Below are 12,917 nucleotides of genomic sequence, written 5' to 3' on the forward strand. Positions count from 1 at the left end.
AATATTCATACTTAATTTTCGACCGAGAGAGATCCATGACGCAGAGTCGAAGGTTTTATAGAAAGACAAGGTGAAAGATAAATAACTTGAAGAAGGCGACAGATAAGGTGAAGAGGTAATAAAAATTGCAGCAGCAGCAAGAATATTTTAAAATTCAGGAGAAGAGGGAGACAAATCATAAGAGGATCAAGTGATTTGGAAAATATTGATATGAACAGTAAATGTGGGATGTTTGGCTAGCGAGGTGTTGCATGATTGGTGGATGGTTGTCCATATTCAAATTTACGGAACTGAATCTGATATAAGATATTAAAGGAATAAACAGTGCGTGCAGAGCAAAGAAAGAGGATTAGTGCAAGAGTCACAATCATAGTAATGTAACCAACTGCATTCAAATTACTCTACCATTATATTGACTTCTGGGTGTACCCCTGGAAGTTTTTCTATTGCACAGTGATTGATTGATTGATTTAAAATTTTCTGGCATCTTGACATCTAAGGTCATTGACGCTGATGTTGCACATTGAGGGCTGAGACATATATAAGGTTGTTCAAATCCATTACCCTTACAATTATACGGGAAATTTTATCCCTTGTACAAATCTTATTTAGTTAGATATACTGCCATTACCCCAAAAGAAAGATCATTATGTTCCCCTCCAATTTTTCAGTTCATTCAACATTGTTTATACAGTTCTTTTGTTGCCAAAGCTGTGACTTTCCTTACTTTTCTAGGAGAAAGTTATACATACGCTTTAAAGTAACACTTCTGTTTGTTTATTCCTACTATTCTTTATCAATCTTCATCATTATGACAGGAGTGAGAATAATAAGTCTTTAAAATGAAATGTAACTATTTAATCTTTCTTCCATATGAAGAATTCAGTTATTTCTCGTCTGAGTCATCTCTTGTTTCTTCTTCAAAACATTAGTTTTCTAGTATTTGTGGGACTTCGCAGATTAAGCTGTCAAGGTTCGTTGGCGTGTCAAGCTTCAAGAGCTTGAGTAATGAATACGCCATTTATTTTCATAAGATTGCAACACAAGTCTGCCTCATTCCTGTTTTGTAATACTGCAATGTCATTTTTCATTCGCGTTGGTTATCCTTCTTCTCTTATGTGGATGATTTAACCATTCTGTTCATCCTTAGCATTATTTACGGGACTTATCAGTGACACCCAGTGGCGGTACTAGATGATAATTTTTTTTTGGGGGGGGGGTGGGGGGGGGTTGCTGGAGCCCTAGCAGCTTGATATATTTAATGTGACCATTAGATGGAAACTTGGTGGATGAGCAGGAGTGAAAAGGAGAGTATTGTATGTGTATTACATATTTTTATATATGTAGCATATTACTTGAGACAATATGATGAAACTATTCTCTGTACATATACTTTCACGTATTCTTGCAGAAGAACGAAACTGTTTAAAACGATAAAATAATACAGAACTATTTCTCTCATCAAAGAAAAAAAAGAAATAAGAATATAATGATAAACCACATTGATTACATGAAGTAGATTGCATTTAACTTGAATAAATTAGAGATAAATACATTGTGGTGGATTTACATGTTTGACTGTAAAGATAATGGGATAGATGCAAATCTATCCACTACCTCATCAAGATGAAGGAAATCCACAACACTTTTCTCAATAGAAATTGTGCCAAGACTAGTCAGTCGTTCCTGGCCCGTTGATGCCCTGAGGTGAGTTTTGGCTAGTTTCAAGACAGGAAAAGATCGCTCACATTTGGTATTAATGACAGGAAAGTTTTAAGTCAAATTGCATTATATCCCAAAGTGTTGGGAAACCTTCCTTCATTGGTTTCAATTTATACCAAGCATTAGAAATAGATTTCACGTCATCCCGTAGTGTTCTCTGAGCAATAAGTAGATCTGCATGGAGGTTTTCCCTTTTAATTGAGTACTGGTCAGCAAGGTTTTGCAAGTCATATTCATTTCAGAAATTTGGAGATGATTGATGGCAAACAGCTACATCAAAAAGTATACTTTTTGGTTCATCAAATCTTTGTCTGAATTCACTGAGTATTTTGTCAAAAATAGGAATATGCAGAGACATTTTGCAGTAGGCCTTTGGGTCCTCAACCCTTTGAAGCTGTTTCTCAATGTACCAAAATCAATTGATTTCTAAAATGGTGTTAAAATGGCAGTCTGTTGTTCTTTTGTCATTAATAATTTCAAGTGTTTCTTGTGCCATGTTAAGTGCTGCAGGAAGTTCCGTACTCTCATTCTGCCAGGTCTATGATAGTGAGGTTGTAATATCAAATACTTCAGAAAGGGTAATCAACAGAAAGACTGTCTCAAACTTATCTAAAGTGTGTAGGAATCCATTAGCTAAGGCTTTTTCTTCACCAGATCTTCAATGGTTAGAGAAATGTAGAGTATCCATCAAAATATCATAGGGGTATGATATTGACTTATGGTTGTATTCCCATCTGTGTTGACACATTTTAGGAAGGTGAAGAATTGACAATTTTGTCTTTCTGGAGGCCTATGAATGTATCATGGTGCAAGGTTGAACCACGGATGAACTTAATCAGAGCTGAAATAAAGTTGGAAAAATTCTGCTACCTCTGGCAGGCAGTAACCTGTGCGAGTTGACACTATCTGCAATCTATGTGCAGAATATGGTACATAAAAGCATGGATTCTTCAGATTCTCAGATTTGTGCTCGTACACCTCTGATTTTGCCACTCATCACAGATACTGTATGGTAGTACTGTGCTGTTAGTTTATTAATATTTAGGCGAAGATTACGGAGGTTCTCTTACAACACATTAGCTACAGATGTAGCATCATGATTCTTCAAAGAAATGAATCCTATGAATCTCATTTACTGTTTAATTTACGACATTCCCAATGCAGACACAGAGCTGCTCAGTGAAACTAACATCTTTAGTCTCATCAGATTCTACTGCAAAGAAGGGTCATGACTTGACATCAAGCACAATTGGCTTCAGCTTTGAGAAGATAATTCTGACTTAACCCAGACGTATAACTGGCATTTAATGGAATTTTTTTTTTCAGGTCACAAAACCTCTCGGACTATTTGATTATCAAATCAAATATTTCCAGAAAGTTACCCATATTTAATGAAATTTCGCTTCCATCATGCCCCCTGAATGCTATGTTTGTTTTATCAATGTTAATAGCAATGTTCAATGGTGCCTTAACATATTCTCTATTGTGAAGAACCTGTTGTTCAATTTGTCTATCAAGTTCATGAAAATCACCATGGAACAGTGAACTTTTGAGATTGAGCCATTTTTCCATAGCAATAACTTAGTATATGCCTTTTTCATGCTTTAATGCTTTTTCATACATCTTCCAGTTACTGAAACCTTCGTTGGTAAATGCTATTTTTCTGTGTCCTACATTAGCACCAAAGAGTCTACATTCAATGCAGTAAACTCTGTTACTAGTCACGGAGTATTCAAGCCACTCCTACCTACCATACCAATCACATTGAAAAGACCTGATTTTGGATATATATTTTTAGTCTTGGTTGTGTGGGTCCAGTTTCAGGTATCATGGCTGAGTCTTAGATTGCAGTACGTGTAAGGAACATAATTTATAATGGATTACATGTAACAAGCATCAGTTAACGAATGGAAATTTTAAGATATCTCCAAATTGCTCTTCACTGGTTTGAATGAAATTTGTAAATCATTCAGTTGGCTTAGCTGCCTAGGTATTTATTAAAGAAATACTAATTACTGAATTATCCCCTGGCTGAGGACTATGACTTTCCTTGGATATTTGATATTTGAATTTCTGTCGGACCTGCAATGTGAATCTTTTCGATTTTTCTTGATAGTGTTATTTACTATGCTACGTGTTTTATTACCGTGTTTTGTTAACGTGAGCTTACACACTCGCACACACACATATGCACAGACACACACACATACACACAGACACACATATATATATATGTGTGTGTGTGTAGAAATCGTGAAAGCTGACACGTGATGAGTATAAAATGTATTATAGCCATGAAGGGGAAATGAAAAGACTTGATTGGAGTTAGTACGTCCGTCCACTAGGGACATCAACAGACACAACAATGCGGAGTCTGTTGATGTCCCTTATGGACGATGGTGCTAACTCCATATATATATATATATATATATATATATATATATATATATATATATACACACACACACACAAATAAAGAGCGTGAGATATAGACGCACTTTGATATTATGTGAAAGCACACTCAAACGCATACACAAGTATTGACCTTGTACCACCCCTGCGTCATACGACTGTACATAGTAATGACATTTCTCTTTTTTATATATATTAACCTTTGTATCTTCGCTCTCCCCTCACACTGACAGTAACTTGCATCAACCTGTCTGACTATTTCTCATTGTTAACTGTTAACAGAACCGGTTGCCGGTTGGTCAAGAAATACCATGTTGTATTTTGTGACCTTCTTGCCAGGACCTAGTGCTATATATACTCGATGTGTCTATAATAAAGTACTCAGTTGCATTCATCTCGCCTTTAGCTCACAACCTACTCTTGGCTCATCACATTGGTGACCCCGGGGGTCAATTCGTTCCTCCCGCCTTCCCCCCCTCACTGTTACTATGACGGACTCTACGGAAGTTGGCGCCGCCCAGTTCAAACTTTCGTCATTCGGCAATGGAGAGGCATGACTCGCTCAAGCGGAGAGGCATGACTCGCTAAACCGCCAAAGCAGATTACGTTCTCGCGGCCATACCTGAGGACACCTTCCCGGATATCTCCAACTGGCTTTGTGAACAAGGAGACACCCCAATAGCGTATGACGCCCTCAAAACATACCTTCTGCAGCAGTACTCGCCGTCGCCAGCTGCCTGTATAGCAAAGCTTTTTCAGCTCTCTCAACAACCGCTGTGGGACCAAAGGGCTTTGCTCGCCCTCAGGGAATGACCAGTATCGCTCACCTGCAACCTGCCGCAGACGTCTCTCCTCCTGAGGTGAACCTACTTCGTGCTCTTTGGGTACGCCGTTTACCCGAACCCGATGTCGGTCGTTTACTAATATGGACAGCCACTTCACGACCTTCAAGACATCCATCAACGCCTCCATTCTTGAAGAAGAGGACACCTATTCAACGTCAACCGAAGCTGACATGAATGCCATAGGGCACACACGCCTACCCCGTGACATGCTGGAGCGGCGACAAAGCCACTCATCACCCACCACTCACTTGCACCCCAACCAACGACTTTTACGGCCACTTATTGCTGCCCATCGGCCGCAGTTTTGCTACTGCCAATCCAGATTCGGGGCTGCTGCGAAGAAATGAGCCAAGGATTGTCAGTGGCCAAAAAACATGTAAGTAGACAATCGCTCGTGGCAGTGGCCTCCCGTGTTTCTAATCTTTTCTTTTTACATGATGCAGGAACGGGCGTGCAATTTTTGGTAGACACTGGTGCTTGTCGACGTAGTCTGTCTAAGTCTGCCGACGTCCGCCTGGTAGCTGCTAACGGATCTGCGATACCCACCTACGGTTACGAGAACCTCACATTATTGTTTGGAAACGGCAAATTTAATTGGAAGTTTCTCGTTGCTGACATCACATTGCCAATCCTCAGTGCAGATTTCCTCTCTCATTTCCACCATCTGGTCGATGTTGGCCACCGATGATTGGTCAACGCAGACTCGTACTAGTCGACACCTCTTCAACCCGCCCCCTCCAACCTCGCTCTCCACATCAGCGCACCTATGGATGCCTACGCCCACCTCATGTCATACCCGATTGTTTTCCGTCCAGAACTTCGCTAAACGTCCATGGCTCCTGCCAAACACGGTATTTATCACTATATCAAGACGACAGGACCCCCAGTCTTCGCCAAATTCAGACGTCTGGCACCGGATTGATTGGCAGCCGCCAAATAGACGTTTGCCCAAATAGAAGAAATGGGCCTTTGCCAAAAGTTCTCCAGCCCATGGACATCACCCTTACACATCGTCCTGAAGAAAGACGGCTCCCTCCATCCATGTGGGGATTACGGGCGCCTGAACATACAAACAGAACCGGATCACTACCCCCTCCCAAACATCGCCGACATGACCTCCTACCTGAACAAAGCAAAGGTTTTCTCAACGCTAGACCTCCTGAAGGGGTATTACCAGGTGCCTAGGAACCCAGAAGACATCCCCAAGACCGCCATTACCACTCTCATCGGTACACACACATTCAATTACTCCTTTTTTGGCCTTCGTAATGCTGGGGCCACTTTTCAACGTCTCATGGATGGCATCTTAGGGGACCTCCCCTTCTGTGTATGTTACGTGGACGACATACTTGTGTTCTCTTCCTCAAAAGAGGAACACCTCCGTCACCTACGCATCGTGCTTGACCGCCTACAACAAAACGGCCTCGTAGTCCGGTACCACAAGGGTACCTTTGGCGCCAACAAAGAGTCCATCCCCTGCCTGAGAAGGTAGCAGCTGTTCAGAACTTCCCCACGCCCTCGACCGTCAAAGAACTGCAGGAATTCTTGGGCATGATCAACTAGTATCACCGTTTTCTGCCAGCCATTGCCGCCACTCTTGCTCCCCTCTACGCCTCCCTCAAAGGCAAGCCAAAAGACCTGAAGTGGGGACCCCTTCAAGAAGCGGTCTTCTGCAACGCAAATAATACTCTATCAACCGCTGCTGCTCTCACTTTTCCCGTCCCACATGCCCCTCTCCTTCTCTCCACTGATGCCAGTGACGTCACTATTGGTGCAGCACTTGAACAGGTGGTCAACGGCTCGCCCTGCCCATTGCCCTTCTTCAGCAGAAAACTGTCCAAGGCAGAATCGGGTTATTCTACTTTCGATCGCAAAATATTGGCGGTGCACTTGGCTGTCCGTCACTTTCGCCATTTCTTAGAAGGTACGCCCTTCGTCATTTGCACAGACCACATGCCTCTGGTGCACGCCTTCACTCGACAGTCTGACGCCTGGTCCGCCCCGTCAACGCCGACATCTCTCCGCCATGGCTGAATACAATTGCACCCTTCAACACGTCCCTGGGAAAATGAATCCCATTGCCGATGCCCTGTCAAGAAACATGTTGGCTGCCGTTCAGCTGGGATTGGATTATAATGCCTTGGCTGAATCCCAATGACAGGATCCAGAGTATCAAGCTTGTAGGACATCCTGCACATTACTCCGTTGGGAAGACGTCCCCTTCGGCGACTCCAACACCACCCTACTCTGTGATGTCAGTACTGGTAGACTGCGAGCGTGGATTCCTGCTCCCATGCGCTGACAGGTGTTTAATTTCATTCACGGCCTTTTACATCCCTCACACCTTTCTACTGCACAGCTGTTGAAGACGAAGTTTATTTGGCACGACATTACTAAGGATGCTAAGGATTGGGTCCGCGCCTGTACTTCTTGCCAAACTTCCAACGTACAACGACACACGGATTCAAGAGTACATCGACACACGGATTCAGGAGTACATCGACACACGGATTCAGGAGTGGGCACTTTTCCTCAACCTCAGTGTCATTTCCCCCCACATTCACGTCAATGTTGTAGGCCCCTACCCACATCACAAGGACTTCGTTACCTGTTTACCGTCATCGGCCACTCCACTCGTTGGCCTGAAGCCATTCCCATGGAAACTGCAACATCTGCCTTACTCTCAGGATGGATAGCAAGATTTGGTATCCCTGAGCATATTACTTCTGACAGGGGTACCACTTTCACCTCTCAATTGTGGACATCATTAGCGAATATCCTGGGTATCACCCTACATCAGACAACTGCCTACAACCCCTCTGCCAATGGAATGGTTGAACGTTTTCATCGCACCCTCAAAGCAGCTTTGATGTTCTGCTGCATGGACTCCAACTGGTTTACTCAGCTTCCCTGGGCCCTCCTGGGACTAAGGACCACTCCTAAAGATGCCCTGAATGTCTTGGCAGCTGAGATGGTATATGGCTACCCGTTTGTCGTCCCTGCCGAATTTTTTCCTTCTGCAACCTCCTCCAACGATCTCCAGCGCATACGTCACGTCGTGGGAAAATTTATTCCATGCCGCCAGACTTACAAGCCCCCATTGAAGCATCACATACCGACAGACTTGCACTTTGCAATGCACGTCTTCCTACGCAATGCTACTTGCAAGTCACCACTAACGCCCCGTTACACAGGCCCTCTCCTTGTGATCTGACGCAATCCGAAAGCATTCCTACTAAACATTCGTGGCAAAGAAGACTGGGTGTCCATTGATCGTCTACAACCTGCTTATCTCCTGCCATATGACCCACCTACAGTTCGCCTCTCTAGATCAGGGCATACTGTACATGTTAAATAGGGTATTTAACATGTACACTTAGATTCAAAAGTCCGCCGACACACAAGGGGAATCGTTTGTCAGAGGTCTCTAGTGTTACCATGACAAAACAAAGAAAGAGTTGGTCTTCTTACTACCTTCAAGAAAATGGGCGGAGACTTGTCCAACCTCAGCGAACGCTTAAAAATATTATAAATCGAGTTGCCATATTTCATACTGTGGTATCATTTGTCCCTCGAGTATTCACTACAAATACACAAAACACACACACACACACACACACACATATATATATATATATATATATATATATATATATATATATATATAAAATTACTTTTACTATTCTTTTGAGGAGCCCAGTAGACACTTTCAATGGATGGGTAGGTGGCGGGGGAGAGGGGGGGGGGGGGGTTGGAAGGGGTAGGGATTACTCCTCCCCCGGGCAGTCCGACACTGAAGAATTTGAGGGAACAAGGAAGTCATTTGTATTTTAGAGGTTGTGGAAAGAGGTTAAGAAATTCTTGATACAACTTGTAAAATATTGTATCATTGCCTCAATCTAATTTGATAACCGTTAATGTTCCATGAAATATTGCTAACCTAATTCATAATTAGTTCATTTGTAGTAGCTAGCAGCAACCGAATAAATAGCCGTTGTTGTTCTAAGGTTGATTAGTAACCAAAGTTAACTATTAACTTTGCATAATAAATAATCTGTGACGGAAACAGTAAATACTGATGACTGCATAGCCCTTTGAATACAATCAGAATTTAGTGTATTGAATCGAAAAGGAATTGTATTGCGGTAAATGAGACCACTATTACATTATAGCAAAACCTTTGAGAAATTTGCTTTATTGATAAATCATATAAAAAAGTCTCTTGTCCTCAGAACGACATAATTTCCCAAGATTTTGTAATGAAAGTAAGAAATACTAATTTTCCCGTAATATATTCTCTAATTTTCCAAAAAAATATAAGCGCAGGGGGCATGAGCACAAAATGATTTCCTACACTAATACCTTGGCTGTAAGTTATCAGTGATTATGTAATTACTAGTAGCTTTATCTTAAGAAAATTACGTAGATTGATTACGCTGACTTCTAATAATCGTGATTCAAATAGGCGTAAGTCTCCATGATCAAGTTCCTATTTGTGTTCCTTTCATTCATTCTTTATTTATTCGTTTATTAAACATCCTGGGTATCTTTAAAGAAAAATTGCCTTTTTTGCCGGTATTCATCTAAGGCCGTCAATTTTAGTTCCTAGTTTCTCACTATCCCTCAAGAAAAGAAATCTCTCCTAAGCAGCAGCAAGAAACACCACCTTCACTTGCCCATTCCAACCTGGAACCTTTTGAAATTTGTGTGAAGCCAAGACGAGATATTCCTTAGCTGGATTAGAAAATAAGGCATTTTGAGCACTATTTCACTCACTTTTTTTATACAATTTCAATCACATTCCTTTATAATTATTCCAGTTAACGAAGATATCTTGGTTGATTTTAAAGCAAACGGGTAAATTATCCTACAGAGTACTTTCGTTATGAGCATATTAATTGGAAAACTTGTGGTATATGGAGGACTACAGAACTTAATGATCTATAGTAACTAAATAGTATAACTTCGAGCCGGACAAATGTTGGTATAAGGATTCTCTCTAACGAATCCTTCAAACACTCATAAGACAACGACTCTCTAATTACAGCTATTATTGTTCCAGAATCTACCATTATGTGGATGAGCATTTAAGTCCAACAAAATAATCCCGTTATCTCTACTCGATGATAACTATCTCCAATTTTGTCATAGGGCCTCAGTAATTATCAAGCAAATTAAAGCCCTTGTAATAAAGATTGAATTAGCAACACAGCAAAGATTTTACAGTATATATTTAAAATTCTAGTTTAAATGTCAATGCCAACCGTTCTTAGCCACAAATACGGGCGGAAAAGGAAAAGTAAAAACTTCTATGAATAAAGGGCAAGTGGGTTGCGAACTAAAGACTGAATCTGAATGACTTGGGAAATATTTTTCAGTAAATTATCCTTATGTATTCCAAAATGATCCTATCTATGAATATCTGAAGGACTACGAAAGTATTTAGCAATCAATTTAGCATTCTAAAACTGAGTTTTTGGAAGCATAATACAATGATTTTTATTGGAAACATTGCAATATCAAGCGAAAATTTCTCCTGATATGCATGGATCTCTAGAAATCAATTTATATGGTGACCAATTACTACATTCACTACTGTAATATCTCTCTCTCTCTCTCTCTCTCTCTCTCTCTCTCTCTCTCTCTCTCTCTCTCTCTCTCTCTCTCTGTGAATGTCCTCAAGGCTCGTATAACTCATATATGGCGTTTTTATGAATACTTTACAGCATCGAGCCATAGATGAAACTGGAACTAGACTAATGTCTGATCTCCGAACAATCTAATGTAGCTGTTAACGGAAGGAATTGTTAAGTTATGCTACTCCATTAATTTCTACATGCTTATACAGATTCTAGATTTATATATATGTATATATATATATATATATATATATATATATATATATGTGTATATATATATATATGTATATATATATATATATATATATATATATATATATATATAAAATTTCTGTGTGTATATATATATATATATATATATATATATATATATATATAATTTCTGTGTGTGTGTTTTGTGTATTTGTATTGGATAGTTGAGATGTCAAATAATACCACAGCATAAAATATGGCAACAAGATTTGTAATATTTCCCAGCGTTCGCTGAGCTTGGACAAGGCTCCGCCTATTTCCTAAGAAGTAGTAAGAAATGTAACTCTTTGTTTGTTTTGTCATGGTAACACTAGAGACCTCTGACGAGCAATTCTCCCTGAACGTCGGCGGACTTTTGAATCTAAGTGTACAGTATATCATTTTTAGGGGGGGGAGCAATGTACCACCAGTGTGTCACACGATCGTACATAGTAACGACATTTCTCTTTTTTGTATATATTATCCTTTGTATCTTCGCTCTCCCCTCACACTGACAGCAACTTGCATCAACCTGTCTGACTATTTCTCATTGTTAACTGTTAACAGAACCAGTTGCAAGTTGGACAAGAAATAACATGTTGTATTTTGTGACCTTCTCTCCGGGACCTAGCGTGTATATATACTCGATGTGTCTATGATAAAGTACTCAGTTGCATTCATCTCGCCTTTGGCTCACAACCTACTCTTGGCTCGTCAAAGCTACAAATATCCCTTGATATGAAATTCACGTTACTTTTGGAGTAGCTTAAACCAAGTAGGAATTATAAATGACCAGTGCATCCACCCCACCACAGGTGTTATGCAGACGTGACATTGACTCTGCATTGTATATTCATGTCAAAATCACGTACTTTACTTGGTATTAAAATCAACCTATCCACGCCACAAGTAAAGTGAACTCAATATTAACCCTCTAGATGCCAAGCGGCAGCAAAATTATTCACCCTTGAGCATCTAGTCCTTTTCGGGTGGCGAAAATTCGTAAATAATTTTTTTCGTTTTGTAAATGCTCTACCACCTTAAGTTTATACACTAGAGAGCACTTTTTACTTGCAATTCATTAAACTGTATTTCACAACCACAAATATTCCCTATATATATAAATGTATATATATATATATGTATATATATATATATATGCATATATATATGTATATATATATATATATATATATATATATATATATATATATATATATATATATATATATATATATATATATACATATATATATATATATATATATATATATATATATATATATATATATACATAATATTCGTATATTATATATATATATATATATATATATATATATATATAAAATATACGTATATATATATATATATATATATATATATATATATATATATATACTATCTATAAACTTGAGTAATGCAGGGCAAAAAATTGAATTGTGCACACATGTTTTCACGTAATATACCTGATAGTCCATGGGCCAATCGGTACCACCAGAGGGAGCATTTTCTGCCATGCATTTTGTATTAGGTACATATACCTAGTTTTCATTTCTGTGTGATAACAATCTGTGACTTGTAGCTTTACATTTAAAAGCTATGATTAAATACGGGTACCTCACGTGAGGATTTTGCTCCCAAATTGTACTCTGTTTTGCAGTACTGAACCTCGTAAAGGCTTATAACATGCATTGATATATAATAAAATCATATTTCTATTTGAGGGGTCCATTGACAACATAAAACATATATGAAACAATATCACACCCCATCCTTCAACATCTCAGACACTATTTATCTTTTAATGTTTAGCCGAACAACTAAGCTTTATAATGATATATAAATTTTTATATTTGGCAAATATTCTATGCTCGTATATATTAACAGAAAATGAAATACGATTTTCTCGCTTTGTCAAAATTTACCGCGAGATTGCGTATGCAAATATATTCATTGAAGCAGCTGCAGTCACTCTATTATATACGTTAGATTATTTATATTGGCTTCATTTTACAGATATATTAACACATAATCAATTTTACATAAATGGAAATTTCCCTGAAATATA

The 12,917-nt window shown here is 39.2% G+C and overlaps 1 pseudogene; it reads right to left on the minus strand.

The window, feature by feature from the left end:
* Window positions 1–1,566: 1,566 nt before the first annotated feature.
* Window positions 1,567–3,345, minus strand: LOC137620487 (zinc finger MYM-type protein 1-like; annotated as a pseudogene).
* Window positions 3,346–12,917: the final 9,572 nt, after the last annotated feature.

The sequence above is a fragment of the Palaemon carinicauda genome, chromosome 2 (assembly GCF_036898095.1).
Source record: "Palaemon carinicauda isolate YSFRI2023 chromosome 2, ASM3689809v2, whole genome shotgun sequence".
In the NCBI taxonomy this organism is placed as follows: Eukaryota; Metazoa; Arthropoda; class Malacostraca; order Decapoda; family Palaemonidae; genus Palaemon; species Palaemon carinicauda.